General features: G+C 39.6%; 1 protein-coding gene and 1 pseudogene across 1 annotated transcript in view; one reads left to right on the plus strand and one right to left on the minus strand.

The window, feature by feature from the left end:
- The window catches only part of LOC149163902 (putative apyrase 2), a 452,574-nt gene that overhangs the window by 180,682 nt on the left and 245,950 nt on the right, over positions 1-25,942 (plus strand). The gene's annotated exons all lie outside the window — the stretch shown is intronic.
- Positions 25,122-25,876, minus strand: LOC149163903 (putative pentatricopeptide repeat-containing protein At1g26500; annotated as a pseudogene).

Below are 25,942 nucleotides of genomic sequence, written 5' to 3' on the forward strand. Positions count from 1 at the left end.
ATTTGCAGAAGCCCGGTGTTCCCTGACATCTGTGGCTGTTAGGGCACGCAAGGAGAGGGGCATCACAACGATAGGAACCATGTATATTGCTGGTTTAAAATATTTATCCTTCATTTTTTACTCGAGAAGTAACCTGTCATTCAATATTTGTTGAAAATTGACATGAGAGATCAGATCCAGATAAAAACAGACATTATATTAAATGAGTAATATTACTAAACACATATATACTATATAGCAATTTACTATTTCAAAAAAACATACCCCAATTCTTAAGAGTAAAATGGTAAGTGATTGATTTATAATGCTAAGAGACTGATCTCCCATCCAGTTGTAAGGAAAGTCATCAAGATGCCTATGCATCTACATCAATTGAATCACTTGATGCACTTGTCCATCAAGTATCCCTTAACTAATGGAAAATCTTTCATCGGGTTTTGGAAATTATGTGATGGTGTACAGTTAACCAAGCAACCTTTCATGATCTAGTTGAGTAGTCATAACAGAAAGAAAAGTGTACAAGTTACTCAGGGCCATACTGGCATGAACAAGAGCTAATTTCATTCATCCAGACTCCAGAGGGATTACAAACTGGCAATACAGATCAGATATGTGAGCCTGGTGTGTACAATCAGACTAATATTCAAGCAATTATAGAAACTGTTCTAGCAAGCTATAATCATTGGAATTAGTCATTGGCTCTACAAGGACTAAATTTGCAATGATGTGAGATAGTGCTTCTACGAGAGGTGTGTTTGGGAGTACAGTGAAGAGATCAGATCTGGAATGACCCAACTTAGCCAAATCCATAAAAACAAGCACTACTTCTCACTATTGATAATATCGGCAATATTCGAAAATATCGCGATATTTTCGGCAAAACGATATATCGCCGAGAAAATATCGCGATATTTCAAAAAATCGGCAAATATCGGAAAAATATCGCGATATTTTGAAAATATCGGCTATGTTTAAAAATTTGAAAAAATTATTTTTTATGCTTGCCGATATTTGCCGATATTTCGCTGATATATTCACCGATATTGCCGATAAGATATTTTCTGGACCCTCGCCGATATTTTGCTGATATCGATATTTTCAACACTGCTACTTCTTAATGCACTAAAATCCATAATAACAGGAAACACAAAAGCTACCATAGCATGTTGCTCTGCAAATATTTCTTTGTTGTCAAGGAATCTAATGAAGTATTGGTGACCACCATCCTTGACCAAATCAACTTGGCATGACTGCAAATCAATATTTTCCATAGAAAGCAATATTAAAAAATGAATAATTGTCTGCCCTTTGGCAAAGTTCAGTGGCCTAGCTAACAAGATGATTATCAGAATGTCAAAAAGAGAGCACAAACACTTACAAAAAAAAAAAAAAGAGAAATGACTTTCCCAAAATATTATATTGGTGAATCAAAGTATCATTTCCCTTGTCTCGGCTATGCCATTAACTTGTTAAGATAAATAATCTTAGTCCAGGTAAACACAAGAATTTTCCACAGATCTGTCGCAGTTGTTTGCAACAATTTGACGACATACGGGAAAATTTCAATAGATAAAGCGTATAAAACAATCTAAAAAAACAAATAAACTTACCACAAATCTAGTTATATATTAATGTCATATAAAGAACACAAATTCTCATAACAGAAATTGTGAACCAGATCCACTGCCAAGGCTCCCATGTCTAGGAATCTTCCCAGCAATACCAAAAAAATGATAATTGTGAGATTGACTAAGTAATCCCTGTAGAGATGGGACTGCTCATCTTAAGCATCATTGTAATAGGGCAGAGTACAACAAAAATGCTAATTTACATTGAAGAAAGAACCACCTAAACACTGGCATCTATAAAATTTTACAGAGCATAAATTCAAGCTAGAAAATGACTGTAATAAACAACATCAAATGAAATGAATAAAAATAAGCAACTAAAGAAGGGGTGTTCCTTTGTTTTAATTCATTTCTGTCGATATTGGAAGATGATCTCATCTCAAGGAACCAACTAATTTTTTATATCAATAGTAAGTTAGTTACTACCGTGACTGGAGATAAGAGCAAGATGGAAATAACAATGAAAGAAAAATGCACAATAAGAAAATTCTCAAGGGATGATGCATGCACAAGCTCCAGACAGCTTTATACAAGTTCAGATGACATTTGCAGAAATGATCCAACAACTTACTATAAAATAGGTGCCTCAACTTGGAAAAGGTATATTGAATGTGTCTGTAAAATATTAATATCCTAAGTCCAAACTATGAACTAGAAACACTGATTAGGGAAAACATTGTCAGTTGGTGAGGCTAGAGGCTTGAAGTTGTCCCATTGTACTCCATTTGCAACAATAGAAGATAATGTTAGGATTATAAATAAACCAGTTCCATTTGAAATATGGGCTATTGAAACCTCACCAAGACCCTTTCAACATCAATCAACCCATCATTCTGTCCAAAGGATTGTTGGAACTAGACATAACAGAAGAATGGGGGTATCTGAAAGAAGACATCCCAGATTCACAAGAAGATCAACCCTTAGCTTCTAACCCCAATATTACTGTAGATAGTGAGCAATCTAGCACTACAACTGGATGGATCTTTGTCAATGACGAGGCATCTATTTCAGATTTCAGAGAAATTCAAATAAAAAATGATTGCCATAAAGACCACTGCACAGGTTTAGAAGCCCTTAATGATGAAGGCCCCGCTTTCCATTTTTTCACCAGTGTATAGACCACCTGTAGTGCTCAGACTATGATGATAGGAATGTGCAACATTTTTCTTACTTTTGACTAGAAGAACAATCAGGCAGCAGATATGATGAAACCCTAAACACATCCAATCATAATCTATTTGGAGATGCATTGAAACCTGAACACACTTCTCAAGTTAGAGAAGTGTATTTTGATCAGCAGAAAGTGAGATAAGATAATTTTATATATCCAATGAATGACAATAAATAGGTCAATGGGACTGAAAGATACAACTAGTATGAGTACAATGTGGGAGTGCAAACACAACTCCTAGAAAATGGAAAAGCTAAATCTAGGGTAAAATGAAGCAAAGAAGAATACAATAATAGGACATCTTCATAAACATGTATATAAACATATCATGTAGAAGGCAAAGTAAGGGTAATAAAGCTATGGACATTCACAGAAACATATTTGGTAGCTCAAAATTGCATTCTTAGTTTAAGAAAAACAGAAATATAACACCTATGTTGCATTTTGACGCTGATGATGAGTGTGGTAGAGATAAATAGAGTTTTGTTCCTGAGACAGATTGTGAAGTGCAAACAGTGGGATGCTTCAGTCTAGCTAATACTCATTTTTAGGCAATACTAATGACCACCTTGTTGAAGAAGATAAACAACAATTTCCTACAAGTTTTTCGGCCTACTCAACTGGCTTGCTACACTTGGACTGGGATATGCTACATTTCTCTTCATTTGATTCCCCCTTGAAAACAATCCATATTTCCAAATATTGATAGTGTGAGAAGAGGTACTGAATGCAGAGGAGGAATATCAACAGGAGGGTAGGAAACATATTTCTACCAATCTTGCAATCACCCAAGAAGACTTAGCACATGATGACAGGGGCATCATGCCATGCCTTTTTTCTACACTGGAAATTCAACCAACATATGACAAAATCCTGAGCGCAGATGGAGATAATGGACCAGACTGTAGGCCTAGTTTCCTTGAGAATGAGAGTAATAAGACACTCATTAATGAAGGGAAATCCTGAAGATCCCCTAAGGTTCAAGATACCAACACTCCTATTTGTGATTTTGAATATGGTAGAAACTTTGGCACCCATAATGATGTGCATCTCCAATCAACATTGCCTATTAAGTTTGAACAGAACAATGAAAGATCCTATATTTTTCGCTTTGACAATCATCCTACATATGACATGGACTCTGATGAGGAAGAAAAGAAGGTTGATCATATCATCAAGCCATTTTGTGAACCATATGAGACAAAGGTAGAAAGGTCCATTCCATTTGTTGAAGGCATCCTTATTGAAGATGAATAATCTTGTCATATTGGAAGAAATAACCAATATCCACGCAAACAAGAGGACTTCTACAAACCCATAGTTAATTAACTACAAAGTGAGGATAATCATTTCCAGGTTTGTCTCTTATTGTACATAGGTATGAGAATTGATCTTCAAAGGAGGTTGTTCTAATAACTACAAATTATATTCAGGTAGCTTTAATTTCCCATATAAAACAACTCCATGTCTACAACACTAATGTTGATGGCTAGCATAAAACTACTCCTATGTTTGATCCAGTGTTGCGGGGGAGCCCCCCCCCCCCGATCCCGCTCCCAATCCGCGCTCCGGGCGGGAGCGACCAAGGAGCGGGTCTGGAGCACGCTCCCGAAATCGCTCCCGAAAAGGGAGTGATTTAAGGAGCGCGCTCCCTAGAAAAAAAAAAACGCTCCCTGCCTTTTCGGGAGCGTTTAGCCTTTTTTGCAAAAAAAAAATTGCAGTAATGTTCCAAATGCAATTTTTTTCAAAGAAACAAATAAGTTTTGAGTGGGGCAACTTAATGATCAAGCCTATGGCCCTAGTATTGATATGCGATTCATGGTAATGTTAAATTCTTAAAGTAAAAGGATGAAAATGAAGATTAAGGAGAATGTTCATCATTTTATTTAAATTTTTAACATTACTATGAAATGCCTCAGGATGTTTGAGAGTGGTTCCGACCTCATTGGATTTCATATGGAGAAAGTAGAATTTTAGATTTCATTAAAAATCCAGCAGATTTATCAGTTTTTCAGGATTTCAGGATTCCAATGTTTCCATTGAATTTTGTCATGTATTAGGGTATGGAACTCGTATTTAATCAAGAGCACCAATCCCTCTATGTACCTTGATGTTAGTGACATTGGTTGTCGAAGTCCTCTATCATGAACCTCCTAAAAATGTACGCATCACTCAAACAAAATCTTGACTTGACATGCTATGCTTTTTCTATCTTATGTTAATGCTTAGAGGATGATATTAATGACAAAGATCCCTATACAGATACAGAGGTAATGACAAAGATACCTCTAGATATTAATGCTTAGAGGGTGATATTAATGACAAAGATGCTGATTTTCCAACAAGACTAAAAAACTAGACATTTCTTGTGGTGGCAAGAGGCCCAAGCATAAGCAATAGATAATAGATTTACTTGTCTTTTCTAGTTTCTAGTATTTTTTATAACTATTGACTCTTTCATATTTATTATGATATTTTTTAAATAATATATGACAATTTAAGTTTGAAGTTGGCAATTATAACTCATTAGTAATGAACTATGAATATGATGCTTCATGAAAGTTGAAAGTTGTTTCATTTCATTTCATGTTAGATACTATTTGTTGTAATGGTTACACTTAGCTTACAAGTACAACTTTGGTGATCAATGACGATAAATGTTATATATTGAATTTTGAAAGCTTGAAAGTTGAAACTTTAAGATTGATGAATCACGAGACTCAATATGTTGTATTTTACTATGTTACTAACTTGTGGACGTGGTTGATGAAGATTATAACTTCTAGATGATTGTTGTTATATGGTTCAATCTATGTTTTTTTTTATGTTTTTTATATCTAATTCATAATTCTACATGTTTTTGTTGATATATATGTATCAAAATATAAAAATATATAAAATATATATATTATATAAAAAACGCTACGGGATTCGCTCCCAAACCGGGAATTTTTGAAAATGTCGCTCCTGCACCCGTTTTCGCTCCTGCTCCCCGCTTTCGCTCCCACTCCCAAGTAACATTGGTTTGATCCATAAACATTGGAACTTACAAACTTGAGGATAACGATGGATCTGTGGCCTGAAGCATTCAAGTATTAGCCCCCCTCAGATTTCTTTGAATAATGTCTACCACAACATGATGCTATATTTATCAATACCCTACCTGTCCAGGAGTATTCCCATCTTGAATATGGGCTCCTAAAGCTCGCTAAAAAGATCCCAGCAAAATTCCCTAATCTAGGCCTAATTTATTTGAATGTTTCATTCATGAAGATAATTTATTTGAATATTTCATTCATGAAGATAGGGTCGAAACAAAATTACTAAGAGAAATGATTGCAACTAGTTTATGGATGATTTCTCTACATGCATAGGGTTGAGCTATGGAAGGTCACCGTTCATAAAAAAGCATTCCAATCCATATTGGAGTGATGATGTTATGCTCTTAACCTGCAAAATAATACCCAGATACAGAATATGCGAAGAAAAGATACCCAGAACACAGAATATGCGAAGAAAAGATACCCAGAACACAGAATAGCAATGATTTTATTATTCAAAGAGCAATGTTCACATGCCTCTTCGAGGGGGCAACCTCCAATAGAGCAGAGCTCGATTACAAAATAAGACACGATGCTCCTCGTAGGGAGTCTCTATCCTTTATATATGACTCATACATGCAATACCACAGGCCAATACCATGGGTTTTATTGATACCATCTATCTAATACTACGGCCCCTTTGCAACTAACTGTGGTCCCGTCATTAATTGCGGGTTAACCACTTACAAATATTAATATGGGCTTTATTGACTCTTGACTATGACGTGATCCCCATGACATAAATAAGGGGGTTAGGGTGGGATCCTAACATGCCCTCCCCCTTAAGACTAGCCTTGTCCTCAAGGCTGAAGCTGTGGAAACTGCTGAAGAATAGTGGCTGGTTCCCAAGTTGCATCTTCCGGAGAGGTGTCTTTCCATTTGATGAGGACTTCCTTAATCATGCGGCCGCGCAGGTGCTTGTCTCGTGTGTCTAGAACCTGTTCGGGTTGAAGCCAGATTGACCCTTCTTCGTCCAATTCAGGTAGACTGGTTTGAACTCGGCAATTGTTCCCAATCACTTTCTTGAGGCACGATACATGGAAAACTGGATGGATTTTTGCCGTAGTTGGCAAAGCCAACTTGTAAGCCACTTCTCCAATGCGCTGAAGTACTTGGTATGGTCCGTAGAATTTTGGAGAGAGCTTTTGACAACCCTTGTCTTTGAGTGAGGTTTGCTTATATGGTTGCAGCCTCAAAAAGACCTGATCCCCTTCTTGAAATTGGCGCTCTGAGCGATGTTGGTCGGCCTGTTGCTTCATGCGGTTCTGAGCTTGATGAAGATTCTCGCGAAGATGGGCGAGCATGGTTGCGCGGTGTTGTAGGAGTTGATCCACTGCTTGTACTTTGGAGCACCCCTTGAGATAAGAAGTAGGGGAAGGCGGAAGTTGACCATAGACTGCTTCATAGGGAGTCATTTTAGTGGTGGCATGATAGTTGGTGTTATACCACCATTCAGCCAGAGGTAACCACTGCGCCCAAAGGTGTTGCTTTTCTGAAGTGAAACACCTAAGGTAAGTTTCTAGACATTTGTTGACGGCTTCGGTTTGACCATCTGTTTGCGGATGATATGAAGTACTGAGTTTGAGTTGAGTGCCTTGTATTCTGAAGAGTTCCTGCCAAAAATTGCTGGTGAAGATCGGGTCGCGGTCGGACACTATAGAAGTAGGCATGCCATGTAATTTGAAGATCTGATCCATGAAAGATTGAGCAACCAAAGTTGGTGTAAACGGGTGGGGTAGGGCGCAGAAATGAGCATACTTCGACAGTCGGTCCACAACCACCATGATGACTGACTTGTTCCCTGACTTTGGAAGACCTGTTATGAAATCCATAGAAACCTCCGTCCAAATTGATGCCGGAATGGGCAATGGTTGTAATGTGCCTGGTGTGTTGACAGTTTCCCCTTTGTGGCGTTGACAGACATCACATTCTGCTACAAAAGTAAGGATGTCCTTTTTCATGCCTGTCCAAAAGAATGATCTTCTGGTGCGAGCATACGTCTTCTGAAAGCCCGAATGTCCTGCAATGGGAGATGAGTGCAATTCTGCCAAAATGCGACTTTTGAGGGTGGATGTTGGTGATATTACGACTCTGTCCTTGTAGCGAAGAATATCATTCTGCCACGAGTAGCCCTTGCTAGAATTAGGATCTACCTGCAATTGAGAAATGAGTTGGGAGAGCCCGGGGTGTGAAAACCATTCCCTGCGAGCCTCTTCAATCCAGTCTGGAATGGGAAGGGAAATTGCGAGCAGAGTACTTTCCTCCTCAAATTGGCGCGATAATGCATCTGCTACACTGTTGTCTTTCCCTTTCTTGTAAATGATCTCATAATCATATCCCAGCATTTTGGCTAACCATTTATTTTGTTGTGGGGAGGATAGGTGTTGCTCCAAAAAATATTTAAGACTGTGATGATCTGTGCGGATTTGGAAACGTCGCCCCAATAAGTAAGGTCGCCAGGTCTCGACTGCGTGTAAGATGGCCATCATTTCCTTCTCGTAGGTAGATTGGCCCAGATTCCTCCCACTGAGTTGTTGGCTTGTGAAGGCCAATGGTCGCCCTTCCTGCATTAAGACCGCCCCAATACCTGTACCCGAAGCATCACATTCAATGACAAAGGATTTGGTGAAGTCAGGTAGTGCTAAGACTGGAGTGGAACACATGGCGTTTTTGAGAGCGGTAAATGCCTGTTGTGCTTCCTCGTTCCAGAAGAAGGAATTTTTCTTTAGGAGTTGAGTGAGGGGCTTTGCTATGCGGCCATAGTTGCGGACAAATTTACGATAATAGCCTGTGAGACCCAAAAATCCTCTCAAGCTCTTCAAGGTCTTAGGTTGAGGCCATTCTTGCATTGCCTGGATCTTTTTGGGGTCCACCTTGACACCTTCACGCCCCACAATGTGGCCCAAATACTCAACTTCTTCCATGCCAAACGAACACTTAGACATCTTGACAAATAATTTATGTTTGCGGAGCAGTTGCAAGAGTAGATCTACATGCTGAAGATGTGCCGCCCAAGTGCCACTATAGATGAGAATGTCATCGAAGAAGACAAGGACAAATTTTCTGAGATATGGTTTGAGGATGTGATTCATAAGACTCTGAAAAGTAGAAGGGGCATTACAGAGACCAAATGGCATGACCAGGAACTCATAATGGCCTTCATGAGTTCTGAAAGCCGTCTTGGGAATGTCGACTTCCTTCATGCGAATTTGGTGGTAGCCGGAGCGAAGATCCAACTTAGTGAAGAATTGAGCCCCATTGAGTTCATCCAACAAATCGTCAACCACCGGGATGGGAAATTTATCTTTGACTGTCAACTTGTTGAGGGCCCTGAAGTCGGGACACATCCGCCACTCCCCATCTTTCTTGAGGACCATGACCACTAGGGATGAATAAGGACTAATGCTGGGACGAATGACACCTCCTTCCAACAGTTCCTTGATGATTTTTTCTATTTCATTCTTTTGGGTGAATGGATATCTGTATGGCCGCACATTTGGGGGTTGGGCCCCTGGAACCAAGGTGATGCTATGATCATGTTCCCCTCGCGAGGGTGGAAGCTCATGAGGCTTGTCAAAGACCGTCCGATGGTTATTTAAAATCTGTTGCATCTCAGGATGAATTGGCAGAGACATGGTTTCGACTACCTGGATGGCATTAAATTGAGCTACCACTCCATGATGGCCCTTTTTTAACAATTTTTCCATCCTATGCGAGCTGATGATAGAGGGGGCTCCCGCCTGGAGTCCACGGAGGGTATGTGTGGAGTTTTTCTGCTTAAAACTCATATATAACTCCTGGAAATCCATTGTGATTGGCCCAAGAGTGCGGAGCCATTCAACGCCTAGGACAATGTCGCAACCCCCCATGTGTATGGCAAACATGTGGGTTTTCAACTGATAATCCCCCATTTGAAGTTTGACATTTTCACAGCGGCCTTCACATTTCATTGTGCCCCCATCTGCAATTTGGACTTGGAAGTTAGAAACTGCCCGTACAAAACAATGCGCTGCTTCGGCAATTTTTTGATGGATGAAATTATGGGTACTTCCACTATCAATCAAGACTACTACTGGGCGATGTTTAAGAAAACCCCTGATTTTGAGAGTTTGAGGGGAAGAAATTCCTGCCAACGCATTTAGCGAAATAACTGGTTCGTCAGATACAATCTCCTTTTGGTTGTCTTCTTCGATCGCGTCCGGTTCCTCAAGTGGTGGATCTTCCTCAGTGGAGCTGTAGTCAGTGGCATCTATTTGAAAAAACTTGGGCTCCTTGCACTTCTGACTGTTGGAAATAATACTGAGAGGGGGGGTGAATCAGTATTATCAGATTAATCAAACTTTTTAAATGCTCAGAAACATATACGCTACTTCAGTTAAGTGAACCAGCGTGTACACGCTACTGTGACGAAGTAAAACAGCGTATAAGAAGAAAACTCACAATTTAGATAGCTTATTCTTCAATTAAGTGCATCAGGACATTATTCACCACATTAACAGAAAACATGTGCAGTATAACAGAACAGATAAAAAGCCACACACATGAACACCAAGATATAAGGTGGAAACCCAATGTGGGTGAAAACCACCTGCTGCAAGTTGTCTCTATCTTTCTTTAATATGAAACTTCAGTTTACAATCTTTTGTACTGGTGCAGCCTTATACCAGTACGCAGGCTACAACCTGCAGAAGGCTACAACCTTCTCTCGTTCTCCAAACTTCCTTGGAAGGGAGCTCCAACCCCCTTTGCTCTTGTACTAGCCAAGATACTAGTACGTAGGTGCTGACCTACAATCTTCCTTCTTTCAGATATCACTTTTCATACATTTTCAGACTTGGATATTCCTGAAGCACAACATTACAATCTGAAGACCACAAATCATTCAATTTCCACAACAGATCATTGAAGCATAAAACAACCAAACTTTGAATCACTGAACCACTGAACCCTGTCAATCACCAGTTACCAGAACACAGAGCAGACTGCAGAACTCTGCAATAACAGTCAGACCCCACTGTAAACCCAAAATCAAGCTTCAAAAGATATACGCTACTTCAATGAGCAAAACCCGCGTATACACGCGCTTTTACCGAAGCCAACCTGCGTACAGATCTAAAAATAACCTTTCTCAATTTGTAGCTGTACCAGACATTAGTTAGATCCAAAACGTAACATTGCGACAATATGCAGATCTAGAAATACGCATAATCAACCATATCATGATAGTGCATTTCAAACCATTAGATCCCGATCTATCCTTAGATCTAGTCTTCCATCAACCGATGTGATCTCTCCTTGGCTTAGATCAAGCAACCCAGAACCTGCATATCAGATCTCTTTCTCTCTTAGATATTCAAGCCTTGTTGAAAGATGATTTTGCCTAATGATCTTCTTCTCCTTATATAGTCTTAGGCCTAGCTCAATACCAAGAGCCAAAACCATAGTAACACAATACCATCAACTTCAAAACTAGGGATCGACACGCCCGTCGAGACACAATGGTCCGAAATCATAGGCACAACTTCCAAGGACTAACCACCATGGACCAAAGGAACCTTTCCACATACACGCGCTTTTTATGAATCGAACTAGCGTGTACACGCGACTTGGGCTTAACGAAACGGCGTGTATGAGCTTCCTTGGCATGCTGTACTGAGATCTGTCTTTTGATTAAGTTGCCATTACCTGTACCAACCTCTGAGCACCTGTACCATCCTCTGAGTGAGTTGCCATCAAGGACAACACTTGAATCATAATGCCAACAATCTCCCCCTTTGGACTTGATGGCAACCACCACACCAAGTCACTCTCCCCCTTTGACATCAAGGGCAAAGGGCTGTGCTCCCCCTGAGGACATGCTGATACCTCTGCTTGGCTGTGCTGACTTGTGCTCCCCCTGACAGTAGGCCAGATCTGAAAAAGATGTTCTTCAACAAGAACCAAGATTTATACACCATAAGGGACCTTCCTATCACCAAAAGACTCAATACATACATCCATACTCCCTACCAAGAGGGGACATATCAGAAACAACCAATTATATTACAACATTCATCCCAGGCATAGTGGGGAAACCAACATAGGCCGTTACATGACCTTGACACCATAAAAGAGATATGACAAGAGAGATACATGACATAGAGACAACAGATCTAGACCAAGACTTAGGAAAGACACCAGCAGCATCTGATAAACATCTTGTTAGATCAGCAACCAGAATTTCTTTCTGAGCTCCTTCTCCTGAAACCAACAACCAAAACATCTGAATGCCAACAATGCTTTATGAGACTTTTGAGCTGCTCCCCCTGAACCTGTGCCTGTTGCACTCCCTGAAACTGTGCCTGAAGAATTCTGACATTCCTATTGCTGTTCAGAACTTCAGAGTTTTCCCTTGCTGTTCAGAACTTCATATACGCGTTTTATCCTGTATAAAACAGCGTATGTACGCGGATATTCTTTCTGCAACAAGCGTCCAGCATACACGCGACTTACCCACCATGAATCCGCGTGTATACGCTCATATCCCTTCCGTAACCTGCGTATACCAACTTTTCTGTAGAACAAACAAACTTCAACAACAGGATGAAGCATCAACTACTCCCAGCTTTTGTCTGAGATATTCAAAAGTTTCCCTGGGCAGTGGTTTTGTGAGAATATCAGCAACTTGCTCCTTAGAAGGAACATACTCCAACTTGACCTTCTGCTCAAGCACTTGTTCCCGAAGAAAATGGTACTTGATTGGTATGTGCTTGGTCTTTGAGTGCATGACAGGATTCTTTGAAATGCTGATTGCACTTGTATTATCACATAAGATAGAGACAGGTGGAGTGCAAGTGATTTGAAAGTCCTGCAAGGTCTGCATCATCCAAAGAAGTTGTGTGCAACAAGATGCTGCAGCCACATATTCTGCTTCAGCTGTAGATAAGGCAATCGAACTTTGTTTCTTGCTGAACCAAGATACTAATCTGGAACCCATGAAGAAAGCACCTCCACTTGTGCTTTTCCTATCATCCACACTTCCAGCCCAATCTGCATCTGTGTAAGCATGAAGAGTGAGATCAGTATTTCTAGGATACCATAAGCCATAGTTTTGGGTCCCTTGAAGATATTTGAAGATTCTTTTGACTGCCTGAAGATGAGTTTCCTTTGGGTTGGCTTGAAATCTTCCAACCATTCCTACTGCATGTGTAATATCTGGTCGAGTACCTGTCAAATAAAGCAAACTCCCAATCATGGATCTATAAGTGGGTTGGTGAACTGCTGCTGATTCATCATTTGCACTGAGGCTGCATCCTGTAACCATGGGTGTACATACTGGCTTTGACTCTTCCATGCCATACTTCTTCAAGATCTGCTTGAGGTATTTGGTTTGAGACAAGAAGATACCTCCTTCATTTTGTTGGATTTGCAATCCAAGAAAATATGTCAATTCTCCAAGAAGTGACATTTCGAATTCTTTCTGCATAACCAAGGCAAAGTTTTGACTCATGGTCTCTTCATTGCTGCCAAAAATAATATCATCTACATAAACAACAAGAATTAGCAATTTGTTATTTTCAACTTTTATATAGAGATTGCTATCTGCTGATCCTTTTGAAAAGCCTTGTTGGTGAAGATATTTGTCCAACCGATAGTACCAAGCCCTTGGAGCTTGTTTGAGCCCATAGAGTGCCTTTTTCAATCTGCATACAAGGTTTGGATCATTTCCAAGAATGAACCCATCTGGCTGCTCAATATATACTTCTTCTTCTAAGTCTCCATTCAGGAAGGCTGATTTCACGTCCATTTGAAATACCTTGAAGTTTTGAAAGCTTGAGAGAGCAAGGAACATTCGGATGGCCTCTAGTCTTGCCACAGGAGCAAAGGTCTCTTCAAAATCTATTCCTTCTTGCTGTGCATACCCTTTACAAACAAGTCTGGCCTTGTTTCTAATTACTTCTCCATTTTCATTTAACTTATTCTTGAAGACCCATTTTGTTCCTATTACATTCTTATCTTTTGGTCTAGGAACTAATTCCCAAGTGTTGTTCCTTTCGATTTGCTCAAGTTCTTCATCCATTGCTTTGACCCAACATTCATCTTTGCATGCTTCTTTCACATTTTGTGGTTCAATGGAGGAGAGTAGAGCCAAGTAGCTTGAAGCTTCTGCAAGTGTCCTTCTTGTTTGTACTCCTGCTTCTTTCTGCCCCACAATCTGAGTTTCTGGATGATTCTTTTGGACATATCTGGATGGAGTCTTCTCTTCTATTCTTGTCTGCTCCTCTGGTTCTTCTTGAGATTCTTCTTCTTCTTGAGGTTCTTCTTCTTCATCATTTCGCCTTTGAGAGTAACCTTCATCTTCTTCAATGTCTTCATGATGAACTTGCCTAGGAATATATCCCTTCTCATCAACCACTATATCAATACTGTCAACAATTCTGCCAAGTCTTTTATTGTAGCACTTGTATGCTTTGCTATGTGGAGAATAACCAAGAAGAATGCCCTCATCTGCTCTAGGTTCAAGTTTGCCAAGTTGCTCATCAGTATTCTTAATATAACATTTGCTCCCAAAGATTTTGAAATGCTTCACGGAAGGAGTTTTACCACTCCAAAGCTCATGAGGTGTTTGAGTGCTGTTTACTCGGACATTTGTTTTGTTAAGAATGATAACAGCAGCATGTGCAGCTTCACCCCAGAAGGTTGCAGGAGTACCTGATTCATCGAGCATAGCACGAGCCATTTGTTGGATAGTTCTGTTCATTCTTTCCACAACCCCATTTTGCTGAGGAGTTCTAGCTGTAGAGAATTCTCTTCTTATCCCATGTTCATCGCAGAAATCGAAAAATTCATTTGATGTGAACTCCCCACCTCTGTCAGATCTGAGGCACTTAATTTTGTGTCCTGATTCATTTTCAGCCAATGCTTTGAAGGATTTGAATTTTTCGAATGCTTCATCTTTGTGCTTCATAAGCCCTAACCAAACAAACCTTGAGAAATCATCAATGAATAATATCAGATATTCTTCTCCTCGAGGTGTCCTTTTCCTAAATGGACCACATACATCTGTATGGACTAGCTCAAGAGGCAAGCTAGCTGATCCTTCCTTTTCTGGAAAGTTAGTTCTGGTTTGCTTTCCAAACTGACAAGATTTGCATATGGTGTTGTCTGGAATTTTGATATCTGGAAGATCGCGAACTGCCTGATATTTGCATGCTTTTCTTATTTGTGAGAAGCTTAGATGTCCCAACCTTCGATGCCATAACCAGTGCTCTTCATCCTTGCTAAGATAGCATTGTTGTTGTCCTTCTTCAAATATGTACAGATTATTTGGAGTTCTTTTGCCTTTGAGAACTGTTTTACCTGTATCAAGATCACGAACAAGACATCCATTCGATCTGAAAATAACCTCGGTTTTTTGATCACACATCTGGCTGACACTTAGAAGATTATGCTTCAATCCATCAACATACAAAACATTTCCAGCCTTGACCTTTTCTTTCAAAGGAGCAATACCTTTTCCTTTTATAGTTGCAGGAGTATCATTTCCAAAAGAAACTTTCTTTCCCTTTTCTAAAGTAGAATAAGATTCAAGTTTTTCTTTATCACCTGTCATATGTTTCGAACATCCACTGTCAATGTACCATAGATTTTCCTGTCCTTCTGCATAAAACGCTATCCCACATCTTTCTGTCTGAGGTTCTTTTATTCTCCATTTTTTGGTGCTCGTGGCTTGTTCCTTTTTCTCCTGAAACCTGCTCCTGCATTCAGATTCTTTATGACCAAAATTATTGCAAATAGAACATTCAACTTCATTTTCAAGAACCGAAAAGTTGTTATAGGTCCTCTTTGTAATCCCTGTCATACTTCTTTGTTTTTGAGCTTCCCTAGTCATGATTGTTTTATATGCAACACATTGAGCTGCTTTGTGACCAAAGTTATGGCAAGAAAAGCATTGTCCATTGAAGAAGCTTCTGCGGTTATTGAATCTACCAGCCAACTGATTGTAATTTCTATTTTCATCTATTCTTGTGCCAAACTGAGAAGATTTTACCTGTGGTTGGTTGTAGCTTTTGTTCACCCTTAAGAAGGATTGTCCCTGATAGTTTCTGTTTGTAATTCGTCCCTGCTTTACCTGATTATCTTCATTGTTCTTCTGCTCATTTCTTCTTGCTGCATCAAGATAACTTTTTGAGGTGGATGCTTGAGAGGTTTCTCCATTATAGCCCAAACCTGTCTTGTTTAGAGGAGACCGCTGCACATTGATAATCTCATCCAAAGTTTCAGATCCTTTGACAAACTTAAGATTAATAGCTTTTGTTTTCTCAATTTCTTTTCTGAGACCAACAATTTCACCTTCTAGTTTTTCAAGATGTTTTTCCTTTTCATCAATTTGAAATTGCAAAGTATCAATGATCACACTCTTTTCTTCTATGCATCTCTTGAGTCTAGTAATTTCATTATAGAGATTATCCACATCTACAGCATCCTCATAATCATCATCTTCAAATGCCATTAATAGCTTATATTTATTACCTTGTTCATCTTCATCACTGTTTGATAAGCCATCACTATCTTCATGGGTGTAGTAGCTTTTCTTATTTGCACTTTGTTTCTTATTCCATCTAGCAGGTTCTTTTCCTTTATCCTTATTAGGACATTTTGCAGCATAATGACCTACTCTTCCACAAGCAAAGCATTTGAAAGGTAGCTTACCTCTGAACCTTCCAGCACCCCTTTGAAGATTTCTGACAAAATTTGATTCTTCTTCCTCTTCTTCTGGAACATGGCTTGCTTCATAGTAATCTTCTTTTCTTGATGCCTTAAAAGCAGCTTCCCTTCTGTCTGATGGACCTCCCTTTCTCATTTCATAAGCAGTTAGAATTCCATGTAGCTGAGACATAGTGAGAACTTTGAGATTTTCCTTTTCTTCTATTGCAGATACTTTAGATTCAAACTTGGGGGATAATGATCTTAGAATCTTTTGAACTACTATAGTCTCTTTTATTTCTTCACCCAAATTTTTCATACAATTAACAATCTCATCTACCCGAAGAAAATAATTAGCCACACTTTCATCATTATACATCTTGAGGGTCTCATATTGAATCCTGAGAGTTTGAAGTTTAGCTTGCTTTACCTGTTCATCTCCTTCATAGCTAGTGATCATTTTGTCCCATATCTCTTTTGCTGATTTGAAGTGCATGACCTTCATGAATTCTGTTTGAGATATACTTCCTAATAGAGTACTGACTGCTTTTGCATTTGTTTCATATGCCTTTTTCTCAGCTGGATCTGTAGGAGTAGCTGAAGGAAAAACATAGCCTGTTTCTACAATGTCCCAAACTTCTGTACCAAGAGATTGAAGATATGCAGTAACTCTTACCTTCCAATAATTGAAATTTGTTCCATCAAAAACCGGTGGCCTGATTGATGCTTCTTTCTCGTAGTTGCTCATGATGAATGATCTTCCTTCAAGCGATCAAGCTTCTCTGAAGGACCTGCTCTGATACCAATTGTTGGAAATAATACTGAGAGGGGGGGTGAATCAGTATTATCAGATTAATCAAACTTTTTAAATGCTCAGAAACATATACGCTACTTCAGTTAAGTGAACCAGCGTGTACACGCTACTGTGACGAAGTAAAACAGCGTATAAGAAGAAAACTCACAATTTAGTTAGCTTATTCTTCAATTAAGTGCATCAGGACATTATTCACCACATTAACAGTAAACATGTGCAGTATAACAGAACAGATAAAAAGCCACACACATGAACACCAAGATATAAGGTGGAAACCCAATGTGGGTGAAAACCACCTGCTGCAAGTTGTCTCTATCTTTCTTTAATATGAAACTTCAGTTTACAATCTTTTGTACTGGTGCAGCCTTATACCAGTACGCAGGCTACAACCTGCAGAAGGCTACAACCTTCTCTCGTTCTCCAAACTTCCTTGGAAGGGAGCTCCAACCCCCTTTGCTCTTGTACTAGCCAAGATACTAGTACGTAGGTGCTGACCTACAATCTTCCTTCTTTCAGATATCACTTTTCATACATTTTCAGACTTGGATATTCCTGAAGCACAACATTACAATCTGAAGACCACAAATCATTCAATTTCCACAACAGATCATTGAAGCATAAAACAACCAAACTTTGAATCACTGAACCACTGAACCCTGTCAATCACCAGTTACCAGAACACAGAGCAGACTACAGAACTCTGCAATAACAGTCAGACCCCACTGTAAACCCAAAATCAAGCTTCAAAAGATATACGCTACTTCAATGAGCAAAACCCGCGTATACACGCGCTTTTACCGAAGCCAACCTGCGTACAGATCTAAAAATAACCTTTCTCAATTTGCAGCTGTACCAGACATTAGTTAGATCCAAAACGTAACATTGCGACAATATGCAGATCTAGAAATACGCATAATCAACCATATCATGATAGTGCATTTCAAACCATTAGATCCCGATCTATCCTTAGATCTAGTCTTCCATCAACCGATGTGATCTCTCCTTGGCTTAGATCAAGCAACCCAGAACCTGCATATCAGATCTCTTTCTCTCTTAGATATTCAAGCCTTGTCGAAAGATGATTTTGCCTAATGATCTTCTTCTCCTTATATAGTCTTAGGCCTAGCTCAATACCAAGAGCCAAAACCATAGTAACACAATACCATCAACTTCAAAACTAGGGATCGACACGCCCGTCGAGACACAATGGTCCGAAATCATAGGCACAACTTCCAAGGACTAACCACCATGGACCAAAGGAACCTTTCCACATACACGCGCTTTTTATGAATCGAACTAGCGTGTACACGCGACTTGGGCTTAACGAAACGGCGTGTATGAGCTTCCTTGGCATGCTGTACTGAGATCTGTCTTCTGATTAAGTTGCCATTACCTGTACCAACCTCTGAGCACCTGTACCATCCTCTGAGTGAGTTGCCATCAAGGACAACACTTGAATCATAATGCCAACACTGACCCGGGGAATATTTTTCATCACAGTAGTAACATAGTCCTTGCTTCCTTCTTTCGGCCATTTCCGCAGGTGACACCTTTTGGATCTTCAGTGTCTGAGTCGTGTTGTGAGCTTGTGGGGAACGACCTTTAGCTGGGAAATTTGGGCGGCTGTATTAGGCTGCTATTGCACGTTCCACCTGGCAAGCCTCCGTCCACGTGGGAGGGTGGTGGAGTAGAACTTGAGCTTTGATGGCTTCTTTAAGACCGCTGATAAAACATTCCGTGTAGAACTCATCTGTGAGACCCTTAGTGCGGAAGGCTAAGGCTTCAAAAGAGGTAATATATTCATCCAATGTACCCGTTTGTCGGAGCTTAGTGAGACGCCCCAAAAAAGAGTCTTCCTGTTCAAAGCGATCTCGAAGAGCTTTGGTAAATTGGGCCCAATTTTGAAAATGTCCATTGCAACGTTGATGCCATTCCCCCCATTGCCATCGTTCATTGTCCAAATACATGGTTCCCACCATAAGCTTAGTCCCCTCATCTAGGATACGATTCAATTTGAAATACTGCTCCATTTGTGCTAGCCATGCGGACGTGTGAGAACCGTCAAATTTATGCATATACAACTTGGGAGGTCGATGACTGGGTGGTGGATGGGTGTGCCAGACATGAGGAGAATGGCTAGACTCACCCTCATGGTATTCATGGCCATTAGACTCCTCCACTTGGGCTGGCGCCTTGCCCTTCTCGAGTGCTTTCTCTACCTGGATACTTAGTTCGCCAATCATACGGTTGAGGTTGTTCAGATCTTCTTCAATATTTTCTAGCCTTTCATTGGCCATCGCTTGAGTTCTAGTTTCTACCATACACCAACTTGATGAACAATTGGGACCGCCAATTTTTTTTTTCTAATAAATTGAATGGTACCACCTTGCTCAGCTCGTCGTCCTGATGCTGATGGGCTAGATCACCAATAAGCGCCTTGGAAGATCTCAGACTTTTTTTTTTTTTGGAAAACTCCTAACGGAGTTTTACTCCTTCTTGATCAATACTGCAGTCGCCAAATCCTCAAAATGTCAATGCTGCCAAACGTCCTGCGAAAAGTATACCGCGGTACACGAACCCTTCACAACAACTCCGATCTAGTGGATCTGAGAGATCTGAATGGTGGAATAACTGCTGCTGCTGATCTGATGGAGCTGCGGGACTGATGTTTGCTGCTGCAGCACGTCTTTGCACACGCGGATCTGATGTGTGATCCCCGATAGAAAAAGGAGCTATGGTCTAGAGGAGTGTCAGGTGCTACAGATCGCAATATACATAAGGGTCTGACAGTAGTACTCGACCCAATGTTTCAGGGCTCTAACTAAGGAGGATCGACCGTACCCTTAGCCGTACAACCCGACTACCCTATCGTACGGGCGAGTAATCTCTCCGAGTGCTGTTCTCGGTGTACTGTAGCCACAAGACGGCCGAAGGTTTATCTATGGCGAGGTTTCAAGGGAGCCTAGGGGGCTTCCTATATACCCAGAGGGTACGTGGAAGACAGTCCGTGCGCGGTTCTGTCTAATGCGCTACTACTCGAAGGGGTACCCACAGGGGTTACAAGGGAGTCCAACAGACGTGACCACCTCTTGTATTTCCTGCGTGCATGCCTCCCCAAATCCGCAGGTTTATGCGCTTAACGACAGATCCCGTGGTTTAAAGACGCCGGAACACGTCTCTAGCCAAAAAAAAAAAAAATTGCTAAAAATTGGAGATCCCACCGAGCCCTGGAAAGTGCTCTGATACCACTTGTTATGCTCTTAACCTGCAAAATAATACCCAGATACAGAATATGCGAAGAAAAGATACCCAGAACACAGAATATGCGAAGAAAAGATACCCAGAACACAGAATAGCAATGATTTTATTATTCAAAGAGCAATGTTCACATGCCTCTTCGAGGGGGCAACCTCCAATAGAGCAGAGCTCGATTACAAAATAAGACACGATGCTCCTCGTAGGGAGTCTCTATCCTTTATATATGACTCATACATGCAATACCACGGGCCAATACCGTGGGTTTTATTAATACCATCTATCTAATACTACGGCCCCTTTGCAACTAACTGTGGTCCCGTCATTAATTGCAGGTTAACCACTTACAAATATTAATATGGGCTTTATTGACTCTTGACTATGACGTGATCCCCATGACATAAATAAGGGGGTTAGGGTGGGACCCTAACAGATGAAGTTGATAATTTAGTGAAGACAAGAACGTCTCAAAGCTTAAGCATACCACAAATTCTCTAGAAGAATTGGGTGAAGCTATATTGCAACTCTACATACATATGACCTAAAATCAAGAGAGGAAGGTGTTGATGCTCAAGAAGAATTTCAAGTGCGATGGAGATCCAAAGAAGGTCGTTATATAGAACTCTAAAAAAGAAAACAAAAACAGAGTATGCAAATATGAGAAAATATTACCAGAACTCCACACATTTATTGCACGCTTATTTGCATTATCTATATATTAGAGTACACAATTGGGAGACAATGATAAGTTTGACCATGTATATAATAAAATACAATAAAATAAGTGAATGACCACTTTGGACCAATTCACCCAAAAGTGATGAAGTACTAAAGTACAAAAAACCTGAAGTACAAAAGCTTGTTAAACTACAATCGTAATGCAAGTTCAATAGACTAAGTCCTTAAGAGGAAATCGTGCTTCATTCCTACAATAATTGTAGCTATACCACTTTCAACGAAATACAAGATAAATCTTGGGCTATGTGTAACTGAGGCCTTTGTATTGACCATCATTTCTGTTTAACAGAGTTCTGCATAAACCAATGGAAAAAAATGACTGGAAGGGCTCCCCACTTAAAAAAAAGTGTAGAAGCATGTCAAAATTCAAGAAAGAGAAGCACCAATGAAAATATATTGTGTTTGTTCTAGGATGATGAACACAAGGAACTAGAGAAATAATGTTGTACTCGAAGGGTTGAACCCATTCTAATTTATAGCTAAGGCACATGGAAAAAAGTAGTGACAGAGTCCTTGTCAAGAGTCCTCACTATTTAAGTAGGAAGTTCCCATGAGTTGTCTACTCTCAAGGAAGTGGAACACTGTGAGAGAAAATCTCCTAATGGACAAAAAAGGAGAGATCCATTGGAAGCAAGATGATATGAAAGGATGATATAGAGACAAATTTTGGATGATTCTCCCACACCATAGGCTTGGCATGTAGTGGAAGTTAGAGTAGTCTGATGCATCTCAACAGTTTTGGCAACATCAGAAATTGGAAATACAGTTGCTTCTAGACAATACTAGGCATAGGAGAGATCCACTGGAAGCAAGATGACCTGAAGGGTATGATCTAGAGACAAATTATGGACGATTCTCCCACACCATAGGCTTTCCATGCAATGGAAGTTTGAATAGTCTGATGCATTAAAATTGGAAATAAAGGCATCCCTAGAAAATAGTAGGCACATGAATGAACTATTATTGAAATTTCCATGGCTCATAAGTTTCTTCCTGCATGTTGGCCTCTGCAAAAGAAGAGTCACATGAGACAAAAACATGTTGGGGAAAGATGATGACAATGGACAAGTATAATATGTGTGGATATCGCTCCAAGAGGAGAAAAGAATGTCAAAGGGGTAAAAACCCCTTGACTATAGCCCAAGGGTTGTTGGAGAATCTATTGCAAGCCCTAAAACATGGCCATCATGTCTGCAATAAAATACAATAAAAAAGGTGAATGGTCAATTTGAACCAAGTCACCCAAAAGTACAAAAGTGCACTATGTACAACAATTATAGTTGTTCACTAGATGTCTTATCAGTATAGCATGCCACTGGATGAAGATTCAAATGATGCAATTGAATCTTCTCAATATTCCCTTGTAAAAGATGATGTCCCATAAGATTTTAATTATGAGATGCTGATGTTCCCATTCTGTGACTTGTTATATAAATTATTCTTTCACAGTGTAGCAACATTTTTCTTCAGTCCAACCAAATAATCTTGAGAGAAAGGGATGGGTTTCCTGAAAAGGTACAAACCCCAATTGAATGTCTCATCAGATAAATGCAGCTGGATAAACATGCAAATGAGACATTTGAATGATTTTTTATGTCAATGCCATTCCTTTGAATTTTTTTTCATTTTCCCTTTCAAAGAAGTTGTTCAAGAAGGATTTAATTATGAGATATTCCCTTTATGTGTACTTTTTTTTGACTTGTTAAATAAATTATTCTTTCATGGTTTGAAAACATTTCTCAGTTCCTTGAGAGGAAAGGAAGGGATTTGTTGAAAAGTACGAACTCCATTTGAAGTCAAGGGGAAAGAAATAATGGGTCTTCAAAAATTGCAAAGCACAAAACTAAAATAGGCAAAGAGGCTATCCCCTTTCTCTCCAATTCCCCAGTACAGGCTGGCCAGGGAATTTATATTGTTCAAATCAGGAAATCTGATCAGCTATTACTTAGTCATTACCCATAAACTCCATCATGGCTTCTACATTCATTCATGGAAGTGAAACTATAGCAGCATACTCAACCTTGGCACAATACATTTTGAGCACCAGCATACCCAACCACAACTCAACCATCAAAATGTGAATGATTTTCCCAAAGGTGGAACAAATTCCTTCCCTGAGCCTTCAATGAAGATTACGCATCCACCCATAATAAGCTTGGGAAAATAATGTAGAGTCACAAAATACAAAAGGAAGAGGAAAGAATTTGGTAATGACCCTTGCCAACCAATAAAATATTATTAATTTATGACTCCCTACTTCCCCACTCATTGGTTCATTGCCCCAGTGGTTTTATTTTAGGAGTTCTAGTAAGTGCACATTTTATTCTTATGTTATTATTATTTTATGACAAACCCAATATAACAAAATGGTAAATCACTTACCAACTTACCACATACTCATTATTCTCAGGCTCAGAGGAGGCATTACATTCATTCTAATTTGCAGTTGTTTGAACTGCTCTGTATACTTCCAGTGACAAGACCTGTTTTTCTAAATTATAAAAATTGCCTGAACAGGGCTTGATCATTGTTTGAGTGTTGGAATTTGATCCTGAGTATTTTTTCCCAAAATTTGATTTTCTCCTTGGCTTGACTCGCTTTATTTTCTGCAAGGGGTCCAACCATAAGGATGGATGGTAGCTATATTCTCCATGTCACAAAACTACTCAAGCTCTTGAACCCAACTATCAATGCATCTAAACTCAAACTCCCTGGAAATTATGATTCATCTAACTTCACTGGTGCTCCTTATGTTGATATAGTTTCTAGGAACATCTTCATTGAGTCATGTTCTCTGGTCTGAAAAGCAGAAAAACTCACTTCTTCGTCATCAAAATCATCAAGATCTTAATCTCCTCTCTATGGCCAATAACCCTCTATAAAACTGATCAGCCATATACCTTCTGTCTCCAATGATCCACATCCGTCATCTTCTCCAACAAAAAACAAACCCTCTTAGTCACACCCATTGCTTTGATGATACCAACCTGATTCAGCAACAACTAAATTTCCTTCATGTCTTTCCATAGATGAAGTTGCCCTACTCTTTCACCTGCAATGAACAACAAATAGACAAACATTTTGTTCTACACAACCAATGCTAGAGAGATAAGGAAAGTTGAAAAAATAAGGTAGCGATGGTAGAAATATCAAAAACTCTAATTCCTTATCATATTGCACCAAAAAAATATAAAAAGATATCAAAACAAAAGAAATTTACCCTAATATTGATGCATTGGATCCAAAAATCATGCTACATATGAGAACATTACATTGAAGGTTAACAGCGGAAAAATCTGCCCATTTGGGTTTAGATCAAAAGCTTGCCTCTGTTGTGATTTTAAGGAGAACTATTTACATATAGCAATGTTTGCTAATGATACAACATGTCTACATATAAAGAGGGTTTTTATGATATTCTAAAACTGATTGGATTTCATGAATCGACTGCTGAAAAGTACATTGAAACCTGAAACTCCATTTCCATGGGAATCAAACCCATTTAACCTGACAAGATGTAATAATCCTCAAATTTCTCCCTAAACAAAGCACTGACCTGTAAAATCAAATCATCTAGCAAAATGGTTTTCCCTTAATATCTATCCATATTTTCACAATATCTAGCTTGGATGGGACAACATAGCACAAAATACAAGACATGTACGAGACCCCTAATATCAAAGAGCTGGTGGCAAAGGTCTGACCGAACCATTTACTCAAAACCTGTCTTATTTTGAACTTTTTTTCATCTTCTATGAGCGCCTAAGGAACACGTCTGATATATCCAACTTCCCTGCATGCTTCATCTTCGCTGCAAGTTCTTCAAATATATCAGGTCTACCTGCTCTTGAAAAATCAGCGAGGAATTTGTCGTAATCAAAACACGGAGCCTTCATACCTTTTTCAATCATGCTTTCTATATAGGCACAAGCCTCCTCAGATCTGCCTTCCCTGATCAACCCTCCAATGAACACAGTGTAAGAATTAACATCAAGACAACAGCCGTTCTGAGCCATTTGATCCCATATAGTGAAACCCATCTCAGGGTTCCTTGCATGGAAATACAATTTCATCATCATGTTGTAGGTGTGAATGGTAGGTTGAAACCCACATTGGCTCATTTCCTCAAAAATTTTAGTGGCTTCAAAACCATCATCACTTTGATTAGAACATTGGAAGTCCAGCAGTCATGATGAATCCCTTTCTCTTTCATTTCCTGTAACAACCCATAAGCCTTATCCAACTTCTTCTTAGTTCCATAACCAATTCTTAAACAGATGTAAACAATAGCATCAAGTGGGGAGCCATGTTCCTGCATTTCAGTAAAGAATTTTGAGGCTTCCTCTATCCTCTGTAATTTGGAAAGGGCACAAATAAAAGTAGTGTAGCTTTTAGAATTAGGATAAGGACCATTGTTTTTCATTAATTAGAAGAGCTTCAGAGCCTCCTCCTTCTTTCAACCCTTAAAGAGACCCCCCAACATAATGTTGTGGGTGACAAGATCAGGTTTGAATCCTTTATCAACCATCTCATTCCAGAGTTTGCCTGC

Source organism: Pinus tabuliformis, chromosome 5_1 (genome assembly GCF_031772625.1).
Source record: "Pinus tabuliformis cultivar Carrire ecotype Pingquan chromosome 5_1, CPIR1, whole genome shotgun sequence".
Classification (NCBI taxonomy): Eukaryota; Viridiplantae; Streptophyta; class Pinopsida; order Pinales; family Pinaceae; genus Pinus; species Pinus tabuliformis.